The following is a 12,054-nucleotide window of genomic DNA, read 5'->3' on the forward strand; positions in this document are numbered from 1 at the left end:
TCCTTGTGGAAAGTGCATTTGTTGTCTCCATCCCAAAGCACACAGCTCACACTCATTCTACGTAGCAGTGACCCCACTCTTCCTTAGCCTTCAAGCTGTCTTCTCCACTAGATGGAGGAGGGGGGATCAGGTCTATTTTCTCTATGCCTCTATTTCAAACACAGTGCATCGTCCTACCACTATGCTTTGCACTTAGTAGATGTGCTTCTTGTATTTTATTTTCTTAAATCCATCTAAAGAAAACCCACATTCTCCAATATTCGACCACAATGCACCTCCCAGTCTACCTTTCAGTCTTCCAGAATAGTCTGTCAGAAATACAAGAGCAAAAGTTGGGTACATACCCATTAAAAACTAGTGAGAAGTGCTACATGTTGACAACTGAGTATTTTAATATATTCTAGAGCAGATGAGAGGCTATCACTATTTAAATGCCATGCATTTCAATTATAATTTGAAAATGGGTTCTCACCTTTAGCCACTTAACCTCAAAGCATTTTTATTATGAGACAAAAGCTTTGAGAAAAACAAAGATTGTGCTCTTAAAAACAACCAAAATATGCATAAAAGAATTCTACACCATCCTTATGCTTCCTAAATGCAGTGCCTAGTGAAGTTATTTTCAATGATTATTCAAACTAAATGAGCTTTTCTAATGCAAATTCTGAATTTAGTTTTGATTATATTTATAAACTCAACGTGTAGTAGAGGAGAGAGTGTCTTCACCAACTTCTCTGAAGCAGACATAAAACAAGTATAATCATGCTGCCCTTATTCATACTGGCACTCAAATAGTTCACATAGAATAATAAAAAGCTTTGCTGTCAGTATTTTGGTAAATAACATTTTAACCATTAACTTCATACCTCCTGTAGAAGGTCCCCTTCATCATCCATCTCACACTTTTTTATTTAAGTCCACTTTGGAAACCACAATCCCCAACAAATGCGTTCAACACGTATTTATATGTATACCTGAAACAAACACGGCAGATGATGAATTCCATTGAGGCTCTTTTCCAGAGGGGTCTGGCAGGTAATAAAAGATAAACACCAGACTCTGATGTGTCATGCCCAAGGCACAGTATGCTGGAAATGCACTAGAAGAGTCGAATGACAAATGCTCATTTATGCCTGACTCCCTACAAACAAAGGACATTGCAGAGCTTAAAACTGTGTTGATTGACTTTTTCTCCAACATACTGAATTTTGTTATATAACAATTGTATTCTAGAATGAACTCTATTGTTAGCCTCAGATGATGAAACATTTATTAGACAACTATGCAATCACAGTCCACAGACAAAACACAAATGGAAAAATACAGTTGTAAGTGACCCAGATTTATACCAATGGCAAAGATCCACTCATTTGTAATTCCCATTTTTTTCTTCTCTTCTCTTCTCTTCTCTTCTCTTCTCTTCTCTTCTCTTCCCTTCCCTTCCCTTCCCTTTCCTTTCCTTTCCTCTCCTTTTGTTTTCTAGGGTCCTTTCTAGCTTCTAAATTAATTCTGGTCCTTTGCTATATAGCCACAACCATTTTTCTTTATTTAGCCTTTCTAATTTTACAAATGTCACTCTCTGACAAACCCCCGCCCTTCCCAGCTGGCCACAAGGAACATAGAATGATCTACAGGTTGCCCCCACATGGTCCAGAAACAATCCTAACTCAGTCAGAGGAATAGGGAATGCTTTTTCAAAGACAGTTTGAAATTATGCTTCTGTTGCCTTCAATTGTGACTTCATGTTGGTGGGGGAGAGGAGGGAAGTGTTCTGAACCAAATCAAATCCTCTCTAAGCATTTTCCATGTATGAGTGTACAGTCTCCATAGCTGATCACTTCTGTTCTGGACTCTGGCCTGAGGAAGCCCAAGCCAACACTCCAGCCCATCAGCCAGGCCTGACTCTTTTGTTCTATTTCCATAACTGCATATTGTTTTATGTTTGTTGTAATCAACTCTATTTTTTCCTTTGCTTCTTTGCTCATCTTTCCACCTGTCTCCCTTGTGTTCCTTGTCTACCATATAAACTTCAAGGTCTTCTCAGTTTACCCTCTGTGTCTACTTCTAACCAAACCATAATATAAAATTCAAACACATTGTTTATAATAGTTTCTATATTGCTGACAAATTTTATTCGCTGTTCTTAATTACAAAACTTAATATCTAAGAAGTTTTTCACTTCTCTCTTAAAACTTAAAAAAATCAAACTAGACCTATTTGCCTAATTACTTTTGGTTGATTTTTCATAATTTAATCCAAAGCCAAATGCTGATTTTCTTTGGAAATTTTAATAAATCATGGGGTGCCTGGGTGGCTCAGTCAGTTGAGCATCTAACTCTTGTTTAAGCTCAGGTCATGATCTCACAGTTCTCGAGATCAAGCCCCATGTCAGTCTCCACATTCACAGCACAGAGCCTGCTTGCGATTCTCCCTCTCCTTTCTCTGCCCCATCCCTGCTTGCTCTTTCTCAAAATTAATCAATAAACTTTAAAAAAATTTTTAAAATAAAGGAAGAGTAAAAAAATTATAGCTGAAGTTTTCATCTTCTTTCTTTAACCCTCTTTAACCCTTCATTTAATGGAAATGAGGACAACAGAAAAAAGATTTGGATGGTAGAAAGCATGTTGAAAAATTGTAGCAAACTTTTAACAAACCACAGTAAGCTAATCCTAAGTAATCAGTGAGAAAAGTCAAGAAACAATACAGCGTGCACTGTAGAACTTTCCAGAAATAAGAGAAAAAAGCAAAAAGTAAAAAAAAATAAGATCAAAGAGACTAAAAAAGAAAAAGATGACCAATCTAGGAGGTTTGATATATGAATAATAAGAGCCTCAGAAAAATATAATAGAGAAAAATAAAGGGGAAGGTATCTTCAAAAATAGTCATTTCCCAGAATTGAAGGCCATGAGTTTTCAGAATGAAAGGTTACACTGAATAAGTAGCTAAATGGAATAAAATTTATACATATCTAGTCTCACTATTATAAAATTTCAGAACACTAACATATACAATGTATGAAGAATCCAAAAGAACCCAGACTTCTTAATAGAAAACAATGGAGAAAAGGTTTCAAAGTTCTGTGGAAAAATACCTAACCCATTATTCTATACTGAGTCAAAACTAACAATCAAATGAACAAACTAATGACATGTTTCACATACCACTCATGTACCCTTTCTCAGAAAACTAATGAAGGATATGGTTTTCCAATGTAGGAAACCAAAATAGAAGAAAACCACAGGCCCAAGTAACAGGAGATCCACATGGGGGAGAGTAAAGAGAAGCACCAGGAAACTGACAAGGTGAAATCTCAGAATGACGGCTGAATAGCAAAAGTAAAGTATTGTCAGATATTTTCAGAGCAAAGTCTCAAGAAATAACTTTCAAAAAGAATAAATTAATAAAACATCTCTTGTGTCTAAATTTTGGGGGAATAATTGAGACTGAATTTCTTTTTTTTTTTTTTTTTTAACGTTTATTTATTTTTGAGACAGAGAGAGACAGAGCATGAACGGGGGAGGGGCAGAGAGAGAGAGGGAGACACAGAATCGGAAGCAGGCTCCAGGCTCTGAGCCATCAGCCCAGAGCCCGACGCGGGGCTCGAACTCAGGGACCGCGAGATCGTGACCTGAGCTGAAGTCGCCGCTTAACCGACTGAGCCACCCAGGCGCCCCGAGACTGAATTTCTAATTTTACATAGGATACTTATACATAAGCAACTGGAAAAAAAAGACAATTGCTAACATCATTGAAAAGAAAAAAATGATGTGGGTCAGGAAAAAGAATCATGTAATAATACTACACGGCTCAACTGTGAGTAGCTTTACATAATAATGTAAATACTAAGTTTTGATCCTAATAACATTATAATGCTTTATTAGAATAACTGTGGGAATTGAAAGTGTACATGTATATTCAGCAAGGAAAGACAGCTAAATCCTCATTTATCCAATGTGAGAAGTCAATAGTTAATGCCAAAAACTTAAAGATAAATAAATAGTAATGTAAGTACAATTTTTAGAGATAACTGAGTCAAAACAAAAAGATCCAGCTAAAGAAATTGAGACTAGATGTCTTGGGAGAGGAAACAGAAGTGGAGTGAGGAACTGTTTGCCTCTTTAAACCATGGGCATATATATCTTTAATAAACACAAAAGTTAGTGGGGGTGGGGATGGTTGAAATGTTGATTTCTCTCTTCAAAAAACAGTTCATTCAATTGTGTTTACTTGATCTCTGTTTCTTTCTTTTTTTGGTAAGTGGTCTTATGTAATTTCTTTATGTACAGTTAGCCACTTAATCCTTTTACATAACTTAACATGGTGTTTGCCATAACATAGAGTATTTTATCTGTCTCTATATCTCCCACCAAAGTTGTGAATTCCTAGAGAGTTTGGACTCTATTTTGTAACCCAAGTACCTGGAATACTGCCTATCTCATAAGAGATCAATATACTTTTGTTAAATGAATGAATGATGTATGAGAAAAACTGAATTTATTATCTAGGAAAAATATGGCACACTTCTATTATGAGAATTAAGTATATATTGCCAAAAAAAATAGTCTCTTATGCCATTCTAAATCAAATTTTTATGATGACTTAGTTTCAAGTGATGTAGTGTCTATGCTGCAGTCACTCCCCATAGCCACTGAAGTTATCATGAGTGCTTTCTTTCTATTAGACAAAGGACTGAAAACATCTACTGTCAGACATCTTCACCCAGAAGTGACAATTTGTATTCATGATTACTTTTTAGGTAAAGTCAGAGCCCTTCATATAATTTATATACCAAACATTTGAGTGTTCTCTGACCAGGTTGCTGCTTTAGAAAATACTGTATATTATTTACTACTATTTCAGGTTTCTTGAAAATCTTTCTAAGATTGTTCAATTAAGAATGATTCTTGGGGCACTTGGTTCACTCAGTCAGTTAAGCCTCCAACTCCGGCTCAGGTCATGATCTCACAGTTCGTGAGTTCGAGCCCTGCATCCGTGTGGAGCCTACTTGGGATTCTTTGTCTCTCCCTCTCTCTCTGCCCCTCCCACATCTCTCTCTCTCAAACTAAATAAATAAACTTTAAGGAATAAATCTGGGTATTTAACCATGAATGGGGATCAACAAACTTTTTTTCCATAATCCAAATAATAAATATTTTAAGCTTTGTAGGTCATTGTTGTGCCTCTGTAGGATGACAACAGCCATAGACAATATATGGCCAGTTTGCCAACCCCTGACAGAGAATTTGATCGACAAATGTACACATTTATACTTTGTGATCTCTCAAGATACTTTCTGTTTTCATTCTTTTAAATAAAAATATGTAATAATATATTCTGTATATCACATATCATTTTGAAAGTAAACTTAGAACATTTAATAAGACACAGGAACAAACATTTTTGCTTTTAAAAACTCCTTTCATCAATGTCTGATTTTCTGGAAGAATTCTTATTCAGCACATTGCCTCATATTCTGTTTAGGGTCAGCAAAAGTAAATATAAGCACTATTTGCTTACTATAATTTCCTTTCTTCTTATATGCTTTGTGTCTTTTTATGAGGTATATACATTTTTTTCCTCAGTGTGATTTTTTTTTTAGTGCTTATTTTTTATTTTTGAGAGAGAGAGAGTGAGCAGGGAAAGGGCAGAGAAAGAGGGGGACAGAGGATCCAAAGAGGTCTCTACACTGACAGCAGTGAGCCCAATGCAGGGCTCAAACTTATGAACCACAAGATCATGACCTGAGCCAAAGTTGGATGCTCAACTGACTAAGCCACCTAGGCACCCCTCCTTAGTATGATTTATGATTTGTTCCTTAAAATGTTGATTGAAAAATATGTTATTTAAAGTCCAAGACATCAAGTCAATTTTCAAGACCAGTTGTAATTTTACCCAGGGAATTTTATTATATGAAGAATTTATAGGGGTGCCTGGGTGGCTCAGTCAGTTAAGTGACCAATTTTTAATTCAGCTCAGGTCACGATCACAGGGTTTATGAGACTGAGCCCTGCATTGGGCTCAATCAGCACAGTGCCTGCTTGGGATTCTCTCTCTCCCCTGCTCTCTCTCTGCCCCTCCTCTCTTGTGCATTCACACTCTTTCTCAAAATAAATAAACATTAAAAAAAAAAAACAGAAAGAATTTATAGGGGCATCTGGGTGGCTTAGTTGGTTAAGCATCTGACTCTTGATTTTGACTCAGGTCACAATCCCAGAGTCCTGAGATCAAGCCCCACCTCAGACTCCTTGCTGAGCGTGGAGCCTGCTTAAGATTCTCTCTCCCTCTGCTCCTCTCCCCTGCTTATGCTCACTCTCTCTCTCTCTAAAATAAAAATAAAATAAAATAAAATAAAATAAAATAAAATAAAATAAAATAAAATCTATGAAGAAAAGAATTTATAAAATGTTAAACTTCACTCTTGAACTAAAAACTATTAAAGGAAAAACAAATTGGATGAATGATAAAGTCAATTATTTCACTTATACATATTTATGTGTATATATTTAACGTCCTTTTGGAAAATTCTTGGTTATTTGCTATTCCACTTATTCATCTTTTCGTTGATACTGCTGCAGTCCAGCAATGGATGGCAAATAGGCTAACCATGCATGCAGCTACCATAATCATTTGTGTGCGTGGATACATGGAAATAACCAAATCTGTGATAGTAGCACAAGATACATTAAAAGTCTTACTGTTATAAAATCAGTTTTCAGGAAACCAAATGTTAGTAAAATGTTTAAGGGATAGATGAGAAAAAACAGTGAATGGTCATAAGTCCATAGTCAATATTGCTCATTCACAAGCATTTGTTCAATACCTACTATATTCAGGGACTACATCAGCCAAATGATTAGAGTCATTGAGCCATGAACGTAAGATTCAAGTCTTTCCCCTACCACTCTTCTGAGACAACATATGGGAAGACTGTTCAACTCGAGTACTTCTCTTGCCAAAAAGATGTACTCTAATTGAGTGGATCCAGAGAGGAGTGACTAAAATGATTAACGGAATGATGGGATTCATTCTCTGAGAACAGATTGCAGGAGCTAAAGTTTACTAAGTACCAACCAGGGGAAACAGTGTGTTGTTTACCACTAAGTTACTGCCTTCTGTTGAATTATTTAACAGGACTAGAGGAGCAAAGGATGCAAATTAAGTACAAGATTAAACCTATTCTTTCATTGTACAAGAAACAGTGGAAGAAAATGAAACCACAATAATTCTGGTTTTACTTCACACTTATGTATGCATGTTACAAAACAATGTATAAGACACAAAGTTCTTGCCTTCCCAACACTAACTGCTGAAGAAATAGGATAGAACATGCCCGATGGAGCTAAGGGCCTAACTGATTTGTGAGAATAATAGATAAGTGCAAAGGAGAGAATAGTCTTTCTTACCACTTCCATCAATCACAAAACCATAGTTTAGGATCAGTGCGAGGCCATGACCACAGTGACAGAAGGATACTTGCACTTTCTCTTTCTCCAGATTTGTGTTCTAGAAGCTGCATGGGTTTGCTCCTCTTTCATATGTGTCTAGTTGTGACAGACTACCAGAAAACTGCCATCGACACCCTTAACTGAAGAGAATATGGCCAAGCCTTGTGAAGAGTACTATTTGGGCTCTCTCAGGAGTTCTGGAACTCCTGATTACAACAGCTTCCAGTAGTCCCCTCCACCTACCCAGCCCCCGCCTCTCCCCAGTTCTGCCTAGAAACATTTCATTTCCTAAGGAAACAGTAGATCTGTTTACAGGATTGAGATTTTAAACGCATCACTAAAAAAAGTAGTTTGGGTGGGGCTGTGTAGAGGCTTAGTGATTTCATGAATGAGAAGAAACACACATTGGCAGGGAATGTGAGGATTTTGCTGTTGTTGTTGCCCTCTTCACTTGCTCTGGAAAGGGAATTTCTCCTGTCATCTTCCCCTTCTGTAAATTCAATGAGGCGAGAAGTACAAAATAATGCAACTCCCTGAAAAAAGTAGGTGACAATTATGCAGATTTGATAAAATGAAAAACTAGTTCAAAACCATTTTAATACAATATTTTCAATCATTATTCATATATTTAGCCAAACTCCATAAAGTTAAATAAAGTCAATAATGAATGTTGGAGCATGAAATCTTAGTTCCAAGGAGCTTGCTATCACATATAATGAGTAAAAAAATTACTCCCAAACAGCCAGAGCCCTATTTAGAGAAAGAAGGAGGGGAGTGTCACAGAAAACATTTTTATAGCACCATTAATTTAACAAATTTGATAGTGAATGTTGTCCAGTCCATGTTTTCTTCTCTTACTAAGGACATCCTTCCAAACACTGGGACAGTGCTTAAAAATTATTGAGAATTCCAAAACCTTTCATTTATGTAGATTATGTCAATCAATATTTACCATATTTCAAAACAAAATAGTAATGAACAGAGTACATGTTAACACAAATAATATATTTCAAAGAAAAATAACCATATTCTCCAAAATGCAAAAAAGTAATAGAGGCTTGACACCATTTCATATTTTTGCAACTCTTGTTAGTATCTAGAAATTGAAAATCGCTAGAATCTCACATCTGCTTCTGCATTCTATTGCATCACCACATGCCAGGCAGCCCCTGGACAATTCCACTGTACGCTCGTGAGAGAATAAGAGTGAAAAAGGCAAATAACATCTTACTATGGAAATAATTTTGATGTCATAATCACCTCACAAGGTGTGGGGATCCCTAGGGGTCCCTGGACCACACCGAGAACTGCTACTGCAGTGGGGAAGAGCCAGCAGATTAAAGACCCGAGTTCCAGATGAAGCCTTGAAGGCACATCACTTAATTTTCTAGATCTTGGTTCCTTTGCAAAATGAGGATTGGGGTAAGATGATCTCTCAGGTTCTTCCCAACTCTAATATTCTGTAATTCTGTAAAATATTAAAGAACCAGAGACCCACTCATGGTCCCCTACACTTATTTATGCTCCTTGTGGCGTATTCCAAGTTTAATGTAACCTCTTCACGTCCATGCTATAATTGTCATAATAGGAAACAGATCTTAGAAATTAACTCCAACTGGGAGTTGAAGCCTGCGTGGCTCAGTCAGTTAAGCATCCCAGTTTGGCTCAGGTCACGATCTCGCGGATCATAGGTTCGAGCCCAGTGTCAGCCTCTGTACTGACGGCTCAGGGACTGAAGCCTGCTTCAGATTCTGTGTCCCCCTGTCTCTGTCCCTTCCCCACTCACACTCTGTCTCTCTCAAAAGTAAATAAACGTTAAAAAAATTAAAATAAAACAAGGAAATTAATTCCAACTAAGCACCTAGCATGACTAGGCCAGGGAAGAACTGTAAAATTTCTATGTGTAGAGTTATCTGACATAATAAATTAAATAAAATAAAAATAAAGCTATGGCATTTCTAAGGGCAAAAGGGGATTTGAAATAAATAAAGGACATTTTTGGAAAAACTGGTGAAATACAAATACATTCTCTAATTAGTAGTACTGTGCCAAGATTAATTTCTTAGTTTTCTTGGTTTTGGTAAATGTTCTGTGGTTATGTAAGATGCAAACATAAGAGGAAGCTTGAAAAAGAGCATACTAGAACTCTGTACTATTTTTGGAACTCTTCTGTAAGTTTAAATCATCTCAAAACATAAGGTGGCATTGAGGGCACTGTTATATCACTGTGACAGAGCTGATGGGGAGAGGGGCAGAGCCGCCCTTCAGATCCCTCCATAGCAACTCTGCTCCTCAGGCCCTCGCTGTCTCGTAATCATTTTTTAAGAACCCAAAAGATTTTGAAGGGAAGTAGCCCAGATATCTCAGAACATGATTCAAGATCCCATATAGGAATTTAATTTTTAGAAAACTGATTAAAACTGGGAAATTTATTTTTATAATGTTTATTTATTTTGAGAGGGGGGAGGGGTAGAGGGAGAGGGAGAAAGAGAATCCACACTCTGGAGCCTGCCGAGGGGCTGATTTCGGGACCCTGAGGTCATGACCTGAGCTGAAATCAAGAGTCAGACACTTAACACACTGAGCCACAGAGGCCCCTGAAAACTGGGACATTTAAATGTTATTATCAGTGAATGTTAAAAGTGCAGCTATTCAATTTGCTACTTGCTTTATCAATTCAATTAGATTAATAGTGAACATCGTTTACTCATAGCCCTTATGGATACTGGTGCTATTTTGTGTTGTTTACTGCCTAAAATCTAAAACCCTTCCTGCGTTTGGGGGAAAAAAGTAACTATGTTGAGAGTCTTGGTGGAAGCAATAGTCAGCTCTCACTACAGAGGGTGAAAATATCAGATTCTCACATTTCTACCCCTACAATTAACATGTATGCACCTCATCTAGGAAAAGATATTTGTCCTCTGCCCAGCCAGTCAGGCAGAGCTACCAGGATTCTCAATCCAAAGCTCAGAGTCCAAGGCTCTAAGGGAAACTCTTCCGGATGGAAGCACATCTGAAGAGCCATAAGAATACCTGGTGGGTCTGAATGTATTAAGAAGAGGTTTAGACTATTGATTGAGAGTTTAGGGTCAAACTGATAGTTCATAGAGACATAAGCAAATGAAGAAAATAAACTGTAATTAATCCCTAGGAAAACAAAGAGTTGAAGTAAAGGAAAAATGATCATAGTATAATATTTGGCTGAGCCATCCACAACATTTCTATTCATGATAATATAAACACACAAAATACTGTAAACTTAACAATGTGATTACATTAGAAAGACAGAAGACCGGAAATACGTACTACTATCAATATTGATTCAAGTCCCTGTGTCTTTATCAGAACCCGCTATTGTCCTCTGTGGCACTGGTTCATAGGGAACCCAACCATCATCCATAACCTTACTTCTATGAGAAAATATATTCCAAATCCTAATCAAGAAACTTACAAATGAACTTTTGGAACAGACACCATTATCCCACAAAAATAAAGACACCCCTTTAAAGAATCATTACATTAGCAGTAGAGAGATAAAACCTAGGCTCAGAAATATATGCCTTGGGCTTGAGGATTCTTTCTTTTCTCTTTAACATGTTTTAGTAAGGCGGTTTCTTTTTTATTTCTTCTTTTTTTCCACTTTTTTGTAAACTTTAAATTTATTTCTTAAATGTGTAATCAATAGTCTTATATCTGTGACAGATAGAATAGGGTTCATCTAGAGATAACAGGAAACCCAAAATAAGAGAGGCACAAACAAAATAGAATTGTATATTCCTCCAAAAATAAGATTTAAAGATAGGCGAGCCAGCACTTGTAGTGTCATGGATCCCTGTTCCCTCTATCTTATTTCTCTGCCAACTACAGGCATGGCTTTTTCCACATGGGCCAAGACTGTTTTAAGATAGCAGATAGGTGAGCCTGGGTGGCTCAGTCCATTAAGGGTCTGACTTCAGCTCAGGTCATGATCTCAGGGTTGGCTAGTTCGAGCCCGGTGCCGGGCTCTGTACTGACCGCTCAGAGCCTGGAGCCTACTTCGGATTCTGTCTCCCTCTCTCTCTGCCCCTCCCCTGCTCGCTCTCTCTCTCTCTCTCTCTCTCAAAAATAAATAACCATAAAAAAAAGATATCAGATATTGTGCTTGTTTCAACCAGCAGGAAGGGTGAAAGGCAAAGGTGCCTATGCCTTTTACTTTGAGATCACAGTACAACCTTCATGCTTCCAGCCCATTGCCCATCAATCTGGAATTAATCACATAGCCACCCTACAGGAAGGGAGGCCAGAAAGTATGGTCTTTACTGTGGGCAGCCATATTCTGAGCTGGAAATCATGGGTTCTATAATGAAAGTAGCAGAGAAGAATGGACCAACTAGCAATCTCTGGCCCCACTTCAATTTCCAGAACTAAATGGTATGTTTCTGAATTCCATATTACAGTATGTGACCTATTTGTTGATTCTTACACTAATTCTGCACTGTTTTACTTACAACAAATTTAAAGTATACTTTAGATATGCAGTGGGGCTAGAGAGAGGGAGGGAGGCAAACCATAAGAGACTCTTAAATACAGAGAACAAACTAAGGGTGGATGGGGGCATGGGAGAAAGGGA

This window comes from Panthera tigris, chromosome B2 (genome assembly GCF_018350195.1).
Source record: "Panthera tigris isolate Pti1 chromosome B2, P.tigris_Pti1_mat1.1, whole genome shotgun sequence".
Taxonomy (NCBI): Eukaryota; Metazoa; Chordata; class Mammalia; order Carnivora; family Felidae; genus Panthera; species Panthera tigris.